General features: G+C 43.6%; 5 pseudogenes across 5 annotated transcripts; 4 read left to right on the top strand and 1 right to left on the bottom strand.

Moving 5' to 3' along the window:
* Positions 1-2,714: 2,714 nt before the first annotated feature.
* Positions 2,715-5,261, top strand: AT5G32520 (annotated as a pseudogene; the record flags this gene model as incomplete). Its single annotated transcript has 1 exon — positions 2,715-5,261.
* A 202-nt stretch (positions 5,262-5,463) lies between these two features.
* AT5G32525 lies at positions 5,464-6,410 on the bottom strand (annotated as a pseudogene; the record flags this gene model as incomplete). Its single annotated transcript has 1 exon — positions 5,464-6,410.
* A 1,956-nt stretch (positions 6,411-8,366) lies between these two features.
* On the top strand, positions 8,367-12,194 carry AT5G32540 (annotated as a pseudogene; the record flags this gene model as incomplete). The annotated part of the gene is made up of 1 exon: positions 8,367-12,194.
* Positions 12,195-12,883: 689 nt separating this feature from the next.
* On the top strand, positions 12,884-16,774 carry AT5G32563 (annotated as a pseudogene; the record flags this gene model as incomplete). Its single annotated transcript has 1 exon — positions 12,884-16,774.
* A 594-nt stretch (positions 16,775-17,368) lies between these two features.
* AT5G32566 lies at positions 17,369-19,501 on the top strand (annotated as a pseudogene; the record flags this gene model as incomplete). The annotated part of the gene is made up of 1 exon: positions 17,369-19,501.
* Positions 19,502-19,871: the final 370 nt, after the last annotated feature.

The following is a 19,871-nucleotide window of genomic DNA, read 5'->3' on the forward strand; positions in this document are numbered from 1 at the left end:
GGGTTAAAAACAATGTCACCTTGGTTGTGGTGACTAACCAGATGAACTCTCTTCTTGCTTAACATTGGCCGTTATCGGCTTAGTATGGTCAAATTTCATTATATTAATCTCCATACGCATCTTCCTTGAAACAAAAACCTAAAACCACCAACAGCTAGAACAAAACAAAATAAATAAAAATATACCTAAGATAGATTGATCTTTTTGTTGTCCATATTGCCACGAATAAGATCAAATTTGTGGTGACGGATGGTGTGAATGGATGGTAGGACAGTTGCGTTGCTTGGCCGAAAGGGTGGAGTGGGTGGGCAATTAACGTCCGGGTGTTGGATGGGGTTGCCGGTCGTTGGGATGGGCGGAATGGTCGTGGGATAAACGAATCCATTGGCGAACCGATCGGCCGTAGCGGTGCAACTTCCCCTTATCCATTCACGTATTGGCCGTCTTTGGCCGAGTCTTTGCCGGCTGACTTTGAGTTCGGCCGGGACGACCGGCAAGATGATGACCGGGCCGCCAAGTGGGGCAAGTTCGGCGATGGTGTGGCACAACCGGTGGACTCTGGTCAAAGGTCAGCATGCTTTGGCGGGCTCTGACAAAGGTTTGGCATGTCTCGGCGGACTCTGGCCAAAGGTTGGCGCGCACAGCGGGCTTCGGTCAAGGTCAGTATAGTACGACGGACTTAGAGCAAAGGTCAACACATATCGGCAGGCTCTGGCCAAAGGTCGGCGCATCTCGGCGGGCTCCGGAGAAGGTTCTTCAGGCAGCACCGGTTACTCGGGCGAGTAACCGGGTCGGTTGTCACGGTGCTTAGTGACGGGTCAAGGTGACCCTCTTTCCTTCTCTTCTTTTTGGGTAATTCTGTTTTCTATTTTACGATTTTATAAAAATCTGAAACAAATACTAAAAATGTCAAAAGAAAAGCAAAATTAAAATTCTAAGGAAAAAGGTAGCTACCTAGTGGGTTGCCTCCCACTTAGCGTGCTTGTTTAACATCGTTGGCTCAACATTTGTGTCTTACTAGGAAGACGGGTTGTTTCGCCCTAGGCCAGCTTTCTTGGATTGGAATTCCTGGGGGAGCTCTTCCGAGCTCTTGCCATTTGACCTCCTTCTTCTTCCCGCGGTCGGGGTAAAGGGCAGCATCTCGTAAAATACTTGGTCATCAACGTTGGTGAAGCATACCGTTCGATTGGGAAAATCTATTATAACCCGACTGAGGCTAGGAACGCGCCTCCTAGTATAAGTTGAGAGGGTTTTCCTTTCTCGACCTTTACGATATGGCAATCGGTCGGTACATTGCACCTTCCGGCTCGAACATAAACATTGTAGACTATCCCTTCGGGAACCGTGAAAGATGAGTCCGCAAGCCCGATCTGCACATCCAAAGGTTATACCTCCTTATCACGAGCCTCTTCGATTTCTCCTTTGTTATAATGTTGATGCATGATTGATAACACGGGTTTTAGCCCATTTTAGCTATTGTTTTTTTTTTATGTTTCAAAGAGCATTTGGTGCCATTTGTGAGAGTCAAAACTCGCACAATAGAATTTATTTTAAGGGTTTCTTCAAAGAACGGATCTTTGTGAGATTCTCAAAGAACAACAGAATTCTCAATTACCGCGGACGGTGTTCTTGATTGTATTAGTGAGAAAGTAATGATTTGATCGTACAAGTGTGCTAGAATATGAAAATAAGTGTTTCTGCCTTCAAAGTCAGAGCGTTTTTGATAGCCTGAAGTTGAGAGCGTTTTAGTGTATGTCCTCTTTGTTTGTCCTCTAAGGTGCTTTTTATAGAGTTCGAGAATATCACCTCTCGCGATATTCTCTGAAGATTTCTCTTTATCTTTATCTTGTTGAAGGAGATTGCCCTTATCTTCCGAAGATTCTGGGACTTTCTGTATCCGGTGATATCTTTGAAGATAATCTCTTCCGGGGTTTTCAGAGATGATGTGTTTTGAACTTATACCAGCTAAGTCTTTTGAAGTTTTCCTCGTCTAACCCGAGACTCTTCCGAGCCGTGATTAAGCTGGCCTCGGGTCGTGCTTGGGATGCTCGATCCGCGGTATTCGAGGACAGATTCCCGAGGTGTCTTGGAGCCCGCCTCGGGACGATTTGCCGGGTTTTATGCCTGAGGCGTTTTGAGGTCTGGTCGGGGGACCATTTCATGAGACTGCTCCGAAGCGTTCTCGACATCGCCTCGGTGTGGATTCTTGACGAGATCTCCGAGGCGTTTTGTGGCCCGGTTCGGGATAACTCATCGATGTCTCCCGAGGCGTTGAGGTGAGCTTCATGAATGGATTCCTGAGCCGACTGTTCGTCTTCTAGTTCTGTCGCCTCATCTTCTTGGATGGTCAAACTTCTGTCGCGTGTCGCCGACTATTCTTGAGGAGTGGAAACGTTTCTTGCTTATTCCCGAGGATCATGCGGATCTTTTTCTTCTGCCGAGCCCACGCGCTTGAACGCGTTTTGAATGTTTAAAGCGGATCCGATGCACCTTTGAAAACTCTATATATACGGCGAGCCACTCCTTCAATACTTCATTTGAAGTTTTTGAAGAAAATAAACAAGATTTGCTTCCTTCTCTCTGATCTTGATATTTCTATCGTTTTTTCTTTTCCGGCAAAGCTCCGTCGTTCTTCTTGTTATTTTTGATTTTTCCGGGATAGAAATTCTTGTTTTCCGGTTATTTCCCTTCTCGTCTAACGTCCCGAGCCGAGAATGAGTTCTTCACAATCTCCGTCGACCCCGAGCGCTTCTTTTGTCGATTCTAGCGATTCGAGTCATCCAGATGATCTTCCCCCGATCTACACACGGAGATCAGTTTGGACGTCCTCTGAAGATACTGTTTCTTCTTCGAATTCCCCCGAGCAGACGACTCCCTTCACGGCTCGGGAAGATACCAATGCCGATATCGCTTGGGAATTGGATTTACCTGACGATCCCGAGCCGCCTCTCGTTCGGAGGTCCTTTGTTCCGATGGCTGACGAAGCTGGGATATCCAATTGGCAAGATGTGCCCGAGCCCCTCATGTAGACGGTTAAGATCGAGGATTTTCTTTACTTCGGCCCAAACGAGACAGAAGATATCTTGCGTCTTAACGAGCAGAAGGCTTTCGAAAAGGCTGAGAAGAAGAAAAGGAAGAGGAACAAAAAGGTGGTAATGCCAGATCCTCCCGGTTTATCATTGTGCACCGAGTGGTCTCTCTCGGACCTTAGGGCTCGATTTAGTCTTGGCGGTGTAACCTTGCGTCTTCCGAGCCCTGATGAGCGAACCGACAATCCTCCTGCAGGTTTCTATACTTTGTACGAGGGGTTCTTCTATGGTTGTTTCTTGTGGCTGCCGATCCCGAGACTGGTCCTGGAATATGTGACGTCATATCAGATCGCCCTTTCCCAGATCACGATGCGGTCTTTGAGGCACTTGCTCGGGATTTTCATTCGGAGTTACGAGTCAGAAACGGAGATAACACTGGCTCATCTTAGAAAATTTCTCGAGATCCGGCGGGTGCCAAAATCCGAAGTGGACCGGTACTACATTTCCCCCGCTAAGGGAAAGAAAATTATCGATGGGGTCCAGAGCAAAGACGAGCCATATACCGATCATTTCTTCTTTGTAGCCATTGAAGACGCTGTTCATGAAGATCTCCTCGGGACTGTTCTGACGAGGTGGGGAATTTTGGGTAGTTGTAGTTAGAAATTTATTAGTACCCGATGCGATGTTAGTTTCGTTCTCTAATTGCAGTTTTCCTTTTGCAGAACGCACTCTCAAGTTCCTCGAGCCGATTCCAGACGACTTTCTTTCGGCTTTTCACGCATTGTCGGCTCAAAAGTGCGATTGGCTGAAGCATTTCTCTCGGGAGCGAATTGAACGTGCGCTTCATCTTCTTCACGGCGTTTCTTGTTCTACTAGCTCGGAGTCTTCCGACCATCGCACTCAATTTTTCGTAGATATGCAATCGACAAAGCTTACTTTGCGCGAGGTCTACGCCAAGAAGAAAGAGGATAAGGAGAGGCGATTGGCGGAGGCGAGGCGCCTTGTTAATGCGGGATTGATCTCGCCGCGGGCCGATCCTGAGGCGACCCAAGATGGGAATGTTATTCCCGATGCTGCCGCGCCAGTTGATGCGGGGTTGATCTTGCCGCGGGCTGCTCCTGAGGCGTCCCCAGATGGGAACATTATTCCCGATACTGCCGCGCGGGTTGACGCGGCGCCCGCTGAGGCTTAGGGAACTGAGCCGTCTGTTGGTGCGCCCGAGGCGGTTGTGGCGTTACCTGTAAGTGACAAAGCGGCGGGTTAGCGCGTTCGGGTTGACGATGAATCGTCAAAGAAGAAGAAGAAGAAAAAGACGACATCCGGCTCCGAGGTGGAGAAAATACTCCCGATCTTCGAAGATCGTACTGCCTCGGCCAATCTGCTCGGGGGATGTGTTGGCCCCGTGCTTCCTCCTCCATATACTCTTCTGGAATTTCGGAAGTATGCCGAGACGGCATCTCATTTTCTGCGGGTATGAGCTTTGTTACTTGTAACTTGTTTTGGTGTTGTCATTGTAAATCTAACTTTTCCCATTTCCAGGCTGTCGCTTCGATGAACCTGATGGTACATTCGTATGATTCGGCTATGCGGAGCAACATGGAGGTGGCTGGTAAGTTAGCCGAGGCGGAGTCTCGGATTCAGGCCGTCGAGCGAGAGAAAAACGAGGCACTCTCCAAAGCTGCCGCAGCGAAGCTGGAAAGGGAGGAGGTCGAGAGGATGGCCTTTGTGAATAAAGAAAATGCCATCAAGATGGCCGAGCAGAATCTCAAGGCGAATTCTGAGATCGTCCGTCTTAAGCGGATGTTATCCGAGGAGAGAGGGCTTCGTGACAGCGAGGTGGCTCGGGCCATTCAGACGAGGCGGGAGGTTTCCGAGACCTTCATTGCCAAAATAAGGACCGCCGAGCACAAAGTATCGCTCCTTGATAAGGTCAATGACCGATTCATGTACTTGTCTCAAGCGCGAGCCAACACGCAGCTGATCGAGGTGCTCGAAGGTGGCGGAGTTCTGGAGAGAGAGAAGGAGCAGGTCAATGAGTGGTTAAAAGATTTCGCCGATGCTGAGGTTAATCTTAATCGCTTCATGGCCGAGTTAAAAGTATAACCGGGTTTCTGAAGATAAAAATTTCTTATCAGAAATAATCTGATAAATTTCACCTCGTATTTGTATAGCGCGCTGTAGCCGAATAGGCGTAATGGATACTCCAAGCCGTCGCTCATTGTATTAGCCGAGTAAAAAGTTGCAAAGAATTTTTATTCATGTTTCGGTTCGAAAACCTACAAGATAATAAAAATGGGAGTATGAATATACGGACCCACTCCCCCCTTTTTTAATGGGGGGGGGGGGTAGCTGAACTCGTCCGAAGACGAGCTGCCTACGTACCCCTTTCAGGGATCAAGCCACCTCGTAGTTCAAGTTTAGTCACCTCGGATTTAGTTGTAGTATTTCCTTAGGTGCATTGCGTTCCATGATCTTGGAACGGCTTTGCCGTTTAAGTAAGCGAGCTCATACACTCTGGGTCGGACGACTTTAGAAATTAAGTATGGTCCTTCCCAGTTTGTCCCGAGTTTTCCAGCGTTCGGTTCGGCAGTGTTCTGGAAAACTTTCCAGAGGACCCGATCTCCTTCGTGGAATCTTCGTTGCCGAACATTTGAATTGTATGACGAGCCATTTTATTCTGATAATTTTGTATACGAACCAGGGCCGAATCCCTTCGTTCATCAATCAGATCGAGTTCGTCGAGGACCCTTTGAGTGTTATCAGGGGTGTTCTCGGGGGATAGACTCCGTCGTAGGCTTGGCACTATCATCTCGGCCGGAATTATGCATTCCGTCCGAAAGACTAAAGCGAAAAGGGTTTCTCCTGTGGCTCGGCGAGGAGTTGTCCGATGCGACCAAAGTACACCTTCGAGTTCGTCGGACCACAAGCCCTTTTTAGCATCTAGCCGTTTCTTCAATCCGTCGAGGATCGTTTTGTTTGCGGCCTCGGCTTGGCCGTTCCCTTAGGGATATCACAGAAGCCTTGGAAGCGGGTTGATATAAACTGCGAGCCGTTATCAGTGACGATCTCATAAGGTATCCCGTGGCGACATAAGATATGTTTCCACACGAAGTTCTCGACTTGAGCGTCCTTTATGCTGGCGTAAGATTCGGCTTCTATCCATTTAGAGAAATAGTCGGTCAGGACGAGGACTAACTTTTTTTGCTTCGAGGGATGCATAGGTCCAATTATATCCATTGACCATCGCATGAAGGGATATGGCGAGGTGATTGATGACAAGAGCTCGGCCAGTTGATGGATTGTTGGCGCGTGCCTTTGACACTTTTCACATCGTTTTAAAATTTTTTCGCAATCCTTGATCATCGTCGGCCAGAAGAATCTGTGTATGTCAGAGCGTTTTTGATAGCCTGAAGTTGAGAGCGTTTTAGTGTATGTCCTCTTTGTTTGTCCTCTGAGGTGCTTTTTATAGAGTTTGAGAATATCACCTATCGCGATATTCTCGGAAGATTTCTTTTTATCTTTATCTTGTTGAAGGAGATTGCCCTTATCTTCCGAAGATTCTAGGACTTTCTGTATCCGGTGATATCTTCCAAGATTATCTCTTCCGGGGTTTTTGGAGATGATGTGTTTTAAACTTATACCGGCTAAGTCTTTTGAAGTTTTCCTCGTCTAACCCGAAACTCTTCCGAGCCGTGATTAAGCTGGCCTCGGGTCGTGCTCGGGATGCTCGGTCCGCGGTATTCGAGGACAGATTCCCGAGGTGTCTTGGAGCCCGCCTCGGGACGATTTGCCGGGTTTTATGCCCGAGGCGTTTCGAGGTCGGGTCGGGGGACCATTTCAAGAGACTGCTCCGAAGCGTTCTCGACATCGCCTCAGTGTGGATTCTTGACGAGATCTCCGAGGCGTTTTGTGGCCCGGTTCGGGATAACTCATCGATGTCTCCCGAGGCGTTGAGGTGTGGTTGGCTCGCTATCCTGGGTGGAATCCGACCCCAACACCATTCTAGAGTCAATAAGAGGAGAAACACGTATTCTAGGTGCCAAGAAGGTTTTAAAAGTTTTGAAGCTAAAAGCATCAAAAGGCGATCATTCTAGTACTTGAGAAGTTTAGCATCCGGCCGAAGTCTTCCCCATCACGGCAACAAGATATTTTGGTATGTATCGAAAGCTAGAAGAGTCAAGATTAACGTCGAAGTCGAATCGAAGCAATCCATGAAGCCGTTTGGAAGATATGACCTGAAGAGTGAAGACATGTCAAGAACCGGCCGCTTGGAAATAATAAGTCCAAAAAGCATGCGGCCAAAGAGACTTGAACCCGGGTGTGGATGTCGGATTCACACACTCAAGTATTTATTTATTTAGTGAGAAGGATTATTTTTGAGGACAAATGTATGAGAAAATGAAATAATGATTACAGAGAAAACTATGAGTTTTGTAAGAAAATGTGTATAGTAAGTTTGCACAAAAATGTGTGTGTCTTTCCATGGCCTTTGACCCATAATTATTCTATCTTAAATGCATCCGTTTTGGTCTTCGAAATTAATGTTCAAACGTTCGAATTTGAATTGACTTCGAGCTCCTTGGGCCTTGCCTTCCAGCCCATGGACTCTTTAATTCGGACATCTCTGACTTCGCCTTCACACCCATCTCGCAGAGCGTCAAACCTGCTTGCACTTCTTTCCTCGCTCAATGAAGCCCATGGGCCCCATTCGTCTTTGAGCCTTCCCTGGCCACGTAGCAATCTTTGGTTGGTCCTGATCTTCCGGTGCGGGATCCGACACCAACAATTAGCCCCCCAATTCTTTCGAAGTGATATTCTAATTTGAAGACTTTAATGCTTCAATAGGCAAAGATTGCGCCAAATGATTTTTTGATTTCCCGCCAATATCATGTCACTCCTTTGATTCCGAAATTATCCATAATTACTCACATGACATATGTCACAATTATGACTACATCTCAATTATTTACTATTAAAACGGGGAAAACTCTTCCACTTCCCCCACGACTCCCGAGGTGGTTCTGCCATCATCACTAGCTTGCGTAAGGTAAATTCATTTTACTCCCTCCTTATTATTTTTCACGCTTTATCTTTCCTTAGAGCAAAGTTCTCTTCCACTTCCTCTCTGTAATTTTCTCCCCCCAAACCAACGGACTATCCATTTTTACAATGAATCCTGACCATGAAAGACCCGAGTCTCCATCCTTCGACGAGGGTGGTTCTAGTAACGACTTTTGCACCCGACTGAACGACATAGCCGGTCCGCACTACCAATCTAAATGTATTCTTCAATCCCTCGACCAATTGAGGGAACTTTGTCGAATTCTGTCTGAAATTATGACGGATTCGCAGATGCCGGAACCCATCGAGTCCCCAGAGGATCACCGTCCCGGTTTCTTTTGTGTCTACGAAGTCAATTTCAAAGGTTGCGGGCTGACATTCCCTCTTCCCGAAGATCTTGTTCGGTATTTAGCTGGTCTTGAAATTGCCTTACCCCAATTGACTCCTAACCTCCTCCGAACTATTCTGGGGATCATTACTATTGCGGCGGAGACCGGCTTTGTCATCGGAGTCCCCGAATTGAATGATCTATTTAGTGTAAGAAGTTAATCGAAGAAAACCGGGTATTCTCACCGTACCCGAACGCTAAAAGGAACCTCATCTCGCATCTCCTGAATAAAGATGAGAACCGGCATCACTCCTGGTTTTTGATTAAGAAAACTTCTGTTTCAATTGGAAATCTTTCCGATGTCCTTCCCTCGTAGTGGTCTGCAAAGTCCGGTAGCTCTTAGGTCATGTATGCTATTCTCGCTTATTTCTTCTCTTATCTGACCGATCTTATTGTTTTCCACTTCGTAGCTTTCATCGCTCCGACTCTCGCGACCACGGAATTCGTCGAATTCTTCAAAATTATCATTGAAGGGGAGACCCTTTGGAACTCTTTCACTCTCGAGCGGTTCATAGAAGCCAACCCAAGCTCAGAATAAGTCCGCCCGGACAGCTTCTATAACTTCCACCACCTCCCGCTCTACCTCACGGAACCTCAGCCCGGGCTATCGCTACATGACGTAAGACATTATCCAAGCCGATGGCAGAGACTTGTGAAGCAAACAAGACATTTCTTACGCCAGTTATCGACAAAAAAGAATACAGTAGGACCCTACTGGTTGACGATGGCAGTGCTGAGGGTGCTAGATCTGCAAGTGCTTTCAGATCAACATCTCGACGTGAAAATCGTAGCGGTCGTTCACCTCAAAGAGATCGATCCCCCCCCAAACGTGACTCTCCCCGACACTCTTCTCGGGATAGGCTGAGCAGCGAACCGATTGTGGATTTGATCCGAAAAAGAGAGAGAGACCAGCTCGTGGCAACTCTTCCCCTAAGAGGGAGAAATCGAGAGCTCGAACTGACTGTTCCCCTCGATCTTCTCCCCCACCTCGCTCTATGGGTCCTCTTGTAACGCCCGCATCCCGCGTTCATAAAGAGGCCTGTTTATTTTAGGGGAAATTAGACCATGGTCGAGGAACTTAGTCGGAAGAACGAGAAAGTTCAAGCTGAACCAGCTAGGTGAGGTGGACAAGCTGGATGAACTAGCTAGCTAAGCTAGGTTAGCTAAACCAGCTGGAAGACTAGCTAGCTCAGCTATGTGAGCTGACCGACAGCTCGACTGACCTCGGTGAGCTGATCGTGTACTGACCCAGCTGGGTGGTCCGGTCAGCTGACACTCGAGCTGGTGGACTGTGGTAGCTCACGGGTGAAGAGGTGTCTCAACCAAATGGTGTAAGGTCGAGCGGGTACCAACAAAGGGTTGCATCGCCCAAAGGATGCAAGGAACGGATGTGACCTTTTGGAAGGATGCAAGGAACGAATGTGACCTTTTGGAAGGGTGCAAGTAACGGATGTGATGCTTCGGGAAGCATCCATTTGCCCCCTATATAAGGGAAGACGCCCAAGGCCTTTAGAACATCACCACTTGATCATCCACACATCACAACACAATCCAAAGATAGTCCAACAGACCTTGAAGTTGTTGGTCGGAAAGGGGGTGCGGCTCGGCGAATATAACTCGACAGAACTGATGTGCATGCTACCTCCCGGTCCAACAATTCGATGGAGTGTAGAGGATGGGTGGGGTAGACCAATCTTTGGACTGATCGGATCGGACAAGCCGATCGTCGGACAAATCGGATCGGCCATTTGATCGTCGAATCGAGTCAGACCGACTGTCGGACGGATCGGGACAGACCGATCGTTGGTCCTACGGATCGGATCGGACAGACTAATCTTCGGACGGGTCGGATCGGACAGGACGATCGTCGGGTGGAATGGATGGGGAAAGGTGTTTGAGGAAGCACAAGGATAAGTGCATCCGAACACATCCAAGGGTCTCCCATGGATGCAATCTTACCAGTAAAGGGAGAAAGCACCAAAAATGGGTAAGGATTGTGATTCACCATATAGGATCAACATCGCAGCCGCCTTCATGTATCTATCTCCTCAGCCATGGTGAAACCGATCGGAGATCGGTAAGACCAAAGGGTGACTCGACGGATAACCAACGGGAAAGTCTACGTTGAAACCGATGGACAAAACGGATGTTGGACCCGCGAGCAAACCTAAGGCCGACGGAAGAAGGATTTCATCGGCTAGCCTACGATGATCGGATGGATGAATTCACGGACCCTTTGGTGTGATAAGAATATTATTCCGATTGTATGGATGGCTCGATAAGTCGAAAGCTTTACCGACCACCATGGACCGGACGGGTAAACGGTTAGAAAACCGTGGGCGGTCGTAGTGTTAAACGACCAGATCGGAAACATGGATGGTTCGATAAGCCAAGGGCTCAATCGTCCACCATGAAGCCGGAGGGCGTACGTTTGGAGAACACATGGACCAATAAGCCAAGAGCTTGATTCGCTCATCATGAACCAAGAGAATCGTAAGATCCCCAATCTCTATCGTTGTACTTAGACCAGTGGGGTTGGTTGGTTGTATGGCTAAGTAACGATAGGGATTGGTTCATCAATTCACGATCGGATACGAGTCGTTGAACGAATGGAGTAAGGCGACAAACGGGCTAAGTAATCAAATCCGCATATTGGCCAAGGTATGTACAATCTAGCGTATTAGTTAAGATAGATGTTTGGTAATTGACCGTGAAAATAGGATAAAGGAATATGCGATTGTTAGGCTTAGAGTGGTTAGCAAACAATATGCATGTCTTGACCTAGTAAAAGATTATCTAAGTCTAAGGGACAAAGACGATGAAACCAGTACAAGAGTTGGTTAGAGTTAAACCAAGGTTAGAAAGACTTCTACTGTGTAATAAGAAAATGATTATACAATTAAGCCTTGTAAAGGCAATTCTACGTTGAATCGCGAAAATTAAGAGGTTGGGCTAAGAAAGAGGCGCGAACGTGAGTCCAAGGTTGCCACACGCCGAGACGTCTGGGACGGGGTCTCACCCTTCCTCCTCCTCCTACCATTACATCTCCTTCTTCTCGATCTGGCAGCGAAAAGATCGATCGAAGTGCGACCCCTCGACAAGAGGAAGTTGAGCCCTTGGGTACTACCCCTAAATCAAAGACCGTTCTTGTCCCTCAAACCAAGTCACTTACAGGTTTGAACTATCATTTCATTTTTTTGTATCATTCAAACCCTTAATAACTCATTCTTCATCCTTTACTTCCATAGCGATGAAGACAGAGGGTAATGTCTTCCGATGCTTCAAGACACGGAAGGACACTATCTTGCCAACCTTTGATAGATGGCGTCCTGCAATTCGAGAGCGCTTTCTACTTCACGCCCATCATTCATCTCGGGTTAGTTTTATCTTCACACCTTCCCACCTTACTCATCATTTGCATGCTAACTTACCTCTCCTGATTATGTAATCTTTGCTTAGGCGAACAGTGAGCTTAACGACATGGTCGAACAGTACGAAAGACTACTGCTTGACAGGGAACAGCACATTGATGCTTGGAAAGGCAAATTCTCTTCTCTTGAGTCCGACCACAGTTCCTCCACCGACACCAAGCTAAAATTGGAGGATCAAATTGACAATCTTTCCTCCGAACTCATGAAATCGAATGGCGAATTGCAAGATCAGTACCAGAGGTATGACAAACTTCAGGAGGAACTTTCAAATGCTCGCCGGTTGTAGTGGGTAGTTAACTGTTTTCTTGTAGTTAACAGTTAACTACCCACTACAACCGGCGACTACATAAATAGTCGCTGTATTTGGTGACTATTTGGGTACAATTATACGACTAATTTACAACTAACAAAAATATAGACGTTAGTTAGTCGCCAAATTACCACTATAGAGGCAAGACGCCTTGGTAGTCGCTAAAGAGCGACTATTATATGACACTCTGTAATTAGTCGCCAAATGTTGTCGTAAATTAGTCGCTAGTTTGCGATTAATATACGACACGTGATAATAGTCGTTAAACAGCGACTATTCTATGACAACTACGACGTGTCATTAAATATAGTCGCAAAATAGACGTAATTTGCCGACTAATATACGACACCTCGTAATAGTCGTTTAAATAGCGACTATTGAATGACTACACCGGCGTGTCATTAAATATAGTCACAAAATAGACGTAATTTTCGATTAAAAAAATACATGTAATTCGTTTTGTAAGTTGTTGTACCTGTTTTAAACGACTATACTATTTAGTCGTGTTTTAGTCACTGTAAAATTGCCTATATAATGAAAATTTCTCGTACACAATATTCATTCACAACACAAACACAATACAAATAATACCTTTAAAAAAAATAAACGTTTTTGAAGAAAAAAAACGTTAAAAAATATATTTAGTTTTATTATTGGTCTTATAATGGTGGGAAACTATAATTATCCGAGTAGCGGTGGTTTTAATCGAGATTGGATGTACAAGAGGTTCGATGAAATGACGGGGAATTTGTCAGTAGAATACGTCGCAGGAGTGGAGGAGTTCTTGATATTTGCTAATAGCCAGCCTATAGTACAAAGTTGTCGAGGTAAATTCCACTGTCCTTGTGCTGTGTGCAAGAATAAAAAACATATCGTCTCGGGTAGAAAAGTTAGTAGTTATTTGTTTAGTCAAGGATTTATGCCAGATTATTATGTTTGGTATATGCATGGGGAAGATTTCAACATGAATGTAGGTACGAGTAATTATGTTGATAATACGTATCTAAGAGAGAATTATGAAAGTGTGGGTAATGTTGTAGAAGATCCATATGTGGATGTGGGTAATGTTGTAGAAGATCCATATGTGGATATGGTGAACGATGCATTTCGTTATAACGTGGGGTTTGATAATAACTATCATCAATACGGTACTAATCAGAATGTGGAGGAATCGGTATGTAACCATTCTAAAAAATTCTACGAATTGTTAGAAGGTGCTCAAAATCCATTGTACGATGGTTGTCGTGAAGGTCAGTCTCAATTATCGTTAGCAGCTCGAGTCATGCAGAACAAGGCGGGTCATAATATGAGTGAAAGATGTGTGGATTCGGTATGTCAAATGTTGATAGATTTTTTACCAAAAGGAAACCAAGCTTCTGATTCGCATTACAAGACAGAAAAATTGATGCGCAATTTAGGTCTTCCTTATTATACAATTGATGTTTGTATTAACAATTGTATGATTTTCTGGAAAGAAGACGAAAAGGAAGATAAATGTCGGTTTTGTAGTGCTCAAAGATGGAAGCCTATGGATGACTACCGTCGAAGAACCAAAGTGCCATATAGTCGTATGTGGTATCTACCTATTGGTGACCGATTGAAGAGAATGTATCAGAGCCACAAGTTTGCAGCTGCAATGCGTTGGCATGCCGAGCACCAATCAAAAGAAGAAGAAATGAATCATCCTTCAGATGCAGTGGAGTGGAGATATTTCCAAGAGCTACATCCCATGTTTGCCAAAGAACCCCATAACGTTTATCTCGGATTATGTACCGATGGATTCAATCCATTTGACATGTCGCGAAATCATTCTTTGTGGCCTGTGATCCTGACTCCATATCATTTACCACCGGGTATGTGCATGAATACAGAGTACTTGTTTCTTACAATTCTGAATTTTGGGCCAAATCACCCGCGAGGTAGTCTCGATGTCTTCCTCCAACCTCTTATTGAGGAGGTAAAAGAGTTATGGTCTACTGGAATAGATGCATATGATGGGTCTTTGAATCAAAATTTTAATCTAAAAGGAGTGTTGCTATGGACGATAAGCGACTTTCCGGCGTACAACATGTTATCAGGATGGACAACCCACGGTAAACTGTCTTGTCCAATTTGCATGGAGAGTACTAACTCTTTTTATCTACCTAATGGAAGGAAGACGTGCTGGTTTGATTGTCACCGAAGATTTCTTTCTCATGGTCATCCATTACGGAAGAACAAAAAAGACTTCCGAAAAGGAAAAGACGCTTCTACCGAGTATCCACCTGAGTCTTTAACCGATGAGCAAATTTATTACGAGCGGTTGTCTGGTGTAAACCCACCAAGAACCAAGGATGTTGGTGGCAACGGTCACGAAAAGAAGATGCCAAGGTATGGGAAGGAACATAACTGGCACAAAGAACGCATATTATGGGAGCTTCCATATTGGAAGGATCTGAATCTCCGACATTGTATCGATGTTATGCATATAGAGAAGAATTTTTTGGATAACATAATGAATACTCTTATGAGCGTGAAGGGTAAATCAAAGGACAACATAATGGCCAGAATGGATATAGAACGATTTTGTTCTCGGCCTGACTTACATATTGATAGTAAGGGAAAAGCTCCATTTCCAGCTTATACATTGACAAATGAAGCCAAAATGAGTTTATTGCAATGTGTTAAACATGCAATCAAATTCCCTGATGGTTATTCGTCTGATTTGAGTAGTTGTGTTGATATGGAGAATGAGAAGTTATCAGGTATGAAGAGTCACGATTGCCATGTTTTTATGGAGCGGTTATTTCCATTTATCTTTGCAGAACTCCTCGACCGGAACGTTCACCTTGCATTATCAGGTAAAATAAGAATATAATTTACTCTTTATATCATATATGCACTTGAGATGATGCATTTTTTTTTTCAGGGGTTGGCGCATTTTTTAGGGACTTATGTTTGAGAACTTTGCAGAAAAATCGCGTTCAAATTCTTAAGCAGAACATTGTTTTAATCATATGCAACTTAGAGAAGATCTTCTCACCATCTTTTTTGATGTTATGGAGCACCTGCCTATACATCTCCCTTACGAAGCAGAATTGGGTGGTCCTGTCCAATATAGGTGGATGTATCCTTTTGAGAGGTTTTTCAAAAAGTTGAAAGGAAAAGCAAAAAATAAATGATATGCGGCCGGATCAATTGTTGAGTCATATATCAATGACGAGATTTCTTATTTCTCAGAGCACTACTTTGCCGATAATATACAAACAAAATCAAGGTAACTAATAGTAATTAATTAAACATCTGCACCAAGCAAGTTTTCAATGCGCAAAAATAACCATGAATTACCTCTTTTGGATCAGGTTAACAAGATTTAATGAGGGTGAAGTTCCTGTATATCATGTTCCTGGAGTACCTAATATATTTAGTTCCGGTGGTCGTCCAAGTGGAGAATTACGTGAAGTATGGCTATCAGAGGAAGATCTATCAATGCGCACATGAATATGTTATACGGAATTGTGATTATTTTCAAGTAATTGAGAGGTATATAACAAAGTCATACTCCCATTTTAAGTTAATTATAAATGTTTGTTTACTAACCCTTATATGTTGTTTTTGTTTTTATAGTATGTTCGAAGATTTTCTTTCTATTAAATATCCAGGATTAAACGAAAAAGAACTCTTCGTGAAAAGAAACGAGGAATATCATGTGTGGGTGAAAGATTATGTATGTCTAAATAGTTTATAATATATGATTTGCATTTATTTATTGTTATTCTTATCTTTATAATGATGTTTATTTCCAAATTTGCATACAGGTTACATATTGGAACTCTAGTAATCCTTTTCCAACTTGGGTTCAAGAGATAGTCGATGGACCTTAGCACAAAGTCAAAACATGGCCAATGTATTTTACAAGAGGCTATTTGTTTCATACGCAGAGTCATGGAGCTGGACGTAAGACTTGTAACTATGGTGTATGTGTGAAAGGTAAAAATTATACGGATGCATCTGACGCAGCAGATTTTTACGGCAACTTAACTGATATCATAGAACTTGAGTATGAGGGGGTGGTCAGTTTGAAAATCACAATTTTTAAATGTTCGTGGTATGACCCTAAGCTCTGAAGAGGTACTCGGAAATATAACAAATACAAACCCTTTATTTTAGGTACTTATGATATATATATATTGTCATTTAGTTTTTCTAGTTCATATACAAATATCTAATTCTCCAAATATGGTGCATTTACAAACAACATCTCAAGCGGAACAAGTGTGCTTTATTCCTTATCCATACACGAAAAAAACAAAGCGGGAGTGGCTCAATGTTTTAAAAGTAAATCCAAGGGGAAACATATTAGGAGAATATGAAAATAAAGACCCGAGTTTATTGCAAACAGAAAATGATGATGCTGTTTTAATAACAACAATAGAAGATCTTGTACTCGACAATTTAACAATCAATCGCAACCCCATAAACCTCGATTTAGATGCCGGAGATGCCGATCCAGAAGATGAATTTCGATGTAATTTATCGTCTTCTGATGATGAAGAACAAGAAGACGAAGAACAATATTAGTTTTGTATTTATGATATGTACTTAAGTTATTTCTAGTAATTATGATATGTACTTAAGTTATTTTGAAAAATTATGCAAACATTTTTAAATTATTTTGAAAAACTATATTTGACTAAGTATGTTATGTTTAATTATATTTTTATATATAATTACTATTTTTGAATATCTAAGGCCCAAAAAAACACAAGGCCCAAACCCAATTATTAAAAATTAATCAAAGCGACTAATTGCTGACATTTTAGCGACTATAACCATTCTATTGGGCCAAAATAACTCGAGGCCCAAATACAGCGACTAATTTGTGACAATTTAGCGACTACAACAATATTATTGGGCCAACAATTTCGAAGCCCAAAATTGGTGACTAATATGTGACAATTAAGCGACTAATGTTTAAACAAAATGAACATTTTAGGCCCAAACCCTTTAGGCCCAAACCATTCACTGCGAAAACCCTAACAAAAATCTCTTTCTCACTTCGAAACATCCGCAGTCTTCTTCTTCAATTTCTCTCTTCGAATTCCTCTTCGATTTCCTCTTCGAAACCCTAGCAAATCTAAGATCCCTCTTCGTTTTCCTCTTAATCTCTCTTCTTCTTCTTCGATTTCTTCGATTTGAACCTCTGTCTCATCTAGATCTCTCCTTCACACGATGTTTGGGCAAGGTAAAAAGAAGCAAACCAGTCCTAACCTTCCTCAGAGAGCCTCCACATCCACGGCTGGTCGACGACCTCATTCTCTTCTGTCTCAGTACGATTTCACGCCGGCAGCAGAACGGTCTCCTCAGCTATAGACGCCTGCATCAGAGGCCGCCGGTCCTCCTTTACAGTCAACGGCAGCTCATGTTCGGAACTATCCGCCGCCTCTACAGTTGTTCCAGCACTCTGGCAGTCGACAACCTGAAGTGCAAAGGTCTGCCTCCGTAGAAGTGCAGAACAATCCAGCGACTCAAGCCGCGACTACTCAGCAGGTTCCTCCGGCTCCTCAACAAGACCCCCCGCCTTCTCAGCAAGACCCTCCGCCTTCTCCAGTTCAAGAGTCTCGGGCTCACAGTCACACATCCTCTCAAGGCAACAACTTCGAAGAATATCCACCTCTGTCGCCGGATCTCCAGAAGGACACACTTCAATCCCTAAACGATCTGCTTATGTTTCCGGAGAGGGATAAGTTCATCACCGTCCTCTCTCCCATTCCTCGACCGAATACGACATGGTATGATCTTCTTCTTCTCTTGTTTGTGATCCCATGTTGTGTTCAATGTTAGTATCGTGTCTGTCATTGTGTAAGTTTAGTTCTAGATGATACTTTGCAGCCACAATCTATGTTTTGCTCTATATGATCTGTTTGTATGATACTTTGCAGCCACAATTTATGTTTTGCTAGTCTTTGGTCTGATATTTAGATATTTTCTGCCATATAATAACTGCTTGTTTGTCTTGTGTATGGAGGTTTACTCGGGACACAAACTCACGACTTGTTAGGAATATCACTAGAGTGTTTACAAACAAATTTGATGGTCCCTTCTATAGCTGGACATGTGTGCCTCAAGAGAGACAAGAGAAATACTTCCTCGAGTTTGCTGTTAAGTGTTCTTTCAGCCCTTCTTTTATATAGTTGATTACACTTCTTTTTTTTTACTGACATTACCTTTTCTATTTGTAGAAAACACACCATTGGGATCCTTTGATCACAGGGACTGTTCAGTTTTACTTCAACGAGATCTGTTTAAAGCGAATGAAAGACATGGTTAGCACTGTAAGAACTAGTCGAAAGAAACCTAAATGGATCGAGAAAACTCTATGGAAGGAAATGACTGCGTACTGGGACACTAAAGAAGCTCAGGAAAGAAGTCAAATCTATTCAAATGCCCGTATGTCTGACCGTAACGGTCTAGTTCCTCACATACACTTCTCAGGGTCTAAGTCATATCATCAAATCCGAGACGAATTGGTAAGTCTTCTCTCTGTTTACTCCTTTGCAACTTTAACTCGATGTTTCAATGTACTTTTCTATGACTTGTTTTTTTTTCATTACAGGAAGAGCAATTGGGCAAAACTGTCAGTATTGGTGACGTTTTCATCAAAACACATACAAAACCTGATGGGACGTATGTTGATCGAAAGGCAGAGAAGATTGCAGAGTTATATCAGAAACTTTTGTAGCTGAGGCAGTCTGAGCGCGAGGCTGAAGCTTCTGCTATTTCAGATGGCACTTCACGGGCACGGGAGCTCACAGCTGAGGAATGTACAACCATATTTCTTTAGGTAACATTTTATGTTTCCCAATTTAGTGTTTTTGAGTTGTCTTTTTCATTCTCTAATCTCAGCTTTTATCATACTATGCAGTCCACTGAGAGGGATTCGATAGGCGTTCCTTATGGAGTAGGAAGCCTCAAAGATTCTCTTGTCAATGGCAAACGGAAGCAAGCAGGTGACTCAACTTCTTTTGTGGCTTTGCAAGAACAATTACTTGAAGCTCAACGCAAGATAGAAGAGCAGGTCTCTTACAATCAGAGGCGTGAATCTGAGATTGCTTTGCGTGAAAATGAGAATTCCCGAGCTGCAGATGAGCAGAAAAAGAAGCTTGAACACTTGTCCTTAGTGGAGAAGTTTTTGCGCGAAAATGATCCTCGGTTCCTCAATTTCCTCGAATCTCATTCAGCTAAGGAGACAACCACAGATCCTATCTCACCCTCTCTAGCTGCCTCTCCCTCTTCATCTGCTTCATAGGTTAGAATCTTAACTCCTTCCTCAAAACTCAATATCACGGCTCAAAGTTGTTATATGTGTACTTGTGTTGCTTGTACTTATGCTGAACAAAGTTCTAAGTTGTAGTGAATCGAACATGTTTCTGTAATTTGGGTTTTGTACTTTTCTGAAATGACAATAAATTTGTTTTCATGCTTCTTGTATTGTGTTTATGCTTATTATAATGTTTTGTTTTCTCAGGAAGGTTTCCATCTTTATAACAATCATATAGATGTTCTAATAACAACAACAGTCGCAAATTTAGTCATCAAAAATGTAACCAGGAGTCGTTTTTTGATAACAATTCAGTCACTAAAATTTCCGACTAAAGGATATTTCAGTCGCA

This window comes from Arabidopsis thaliana, chromosome 5 (assembly GCF_000001735.4).
Source record: "Arabidopsis thaliana chromosome 5, partial sequence".
Classification (NCBI taxonomy): Eukaryota; Viridiplantae; Streptophyta; class Magnoliopsida; order Brassicales; family Brassicaceae; genus Arabidopsis; species Arabidopsis thaliana.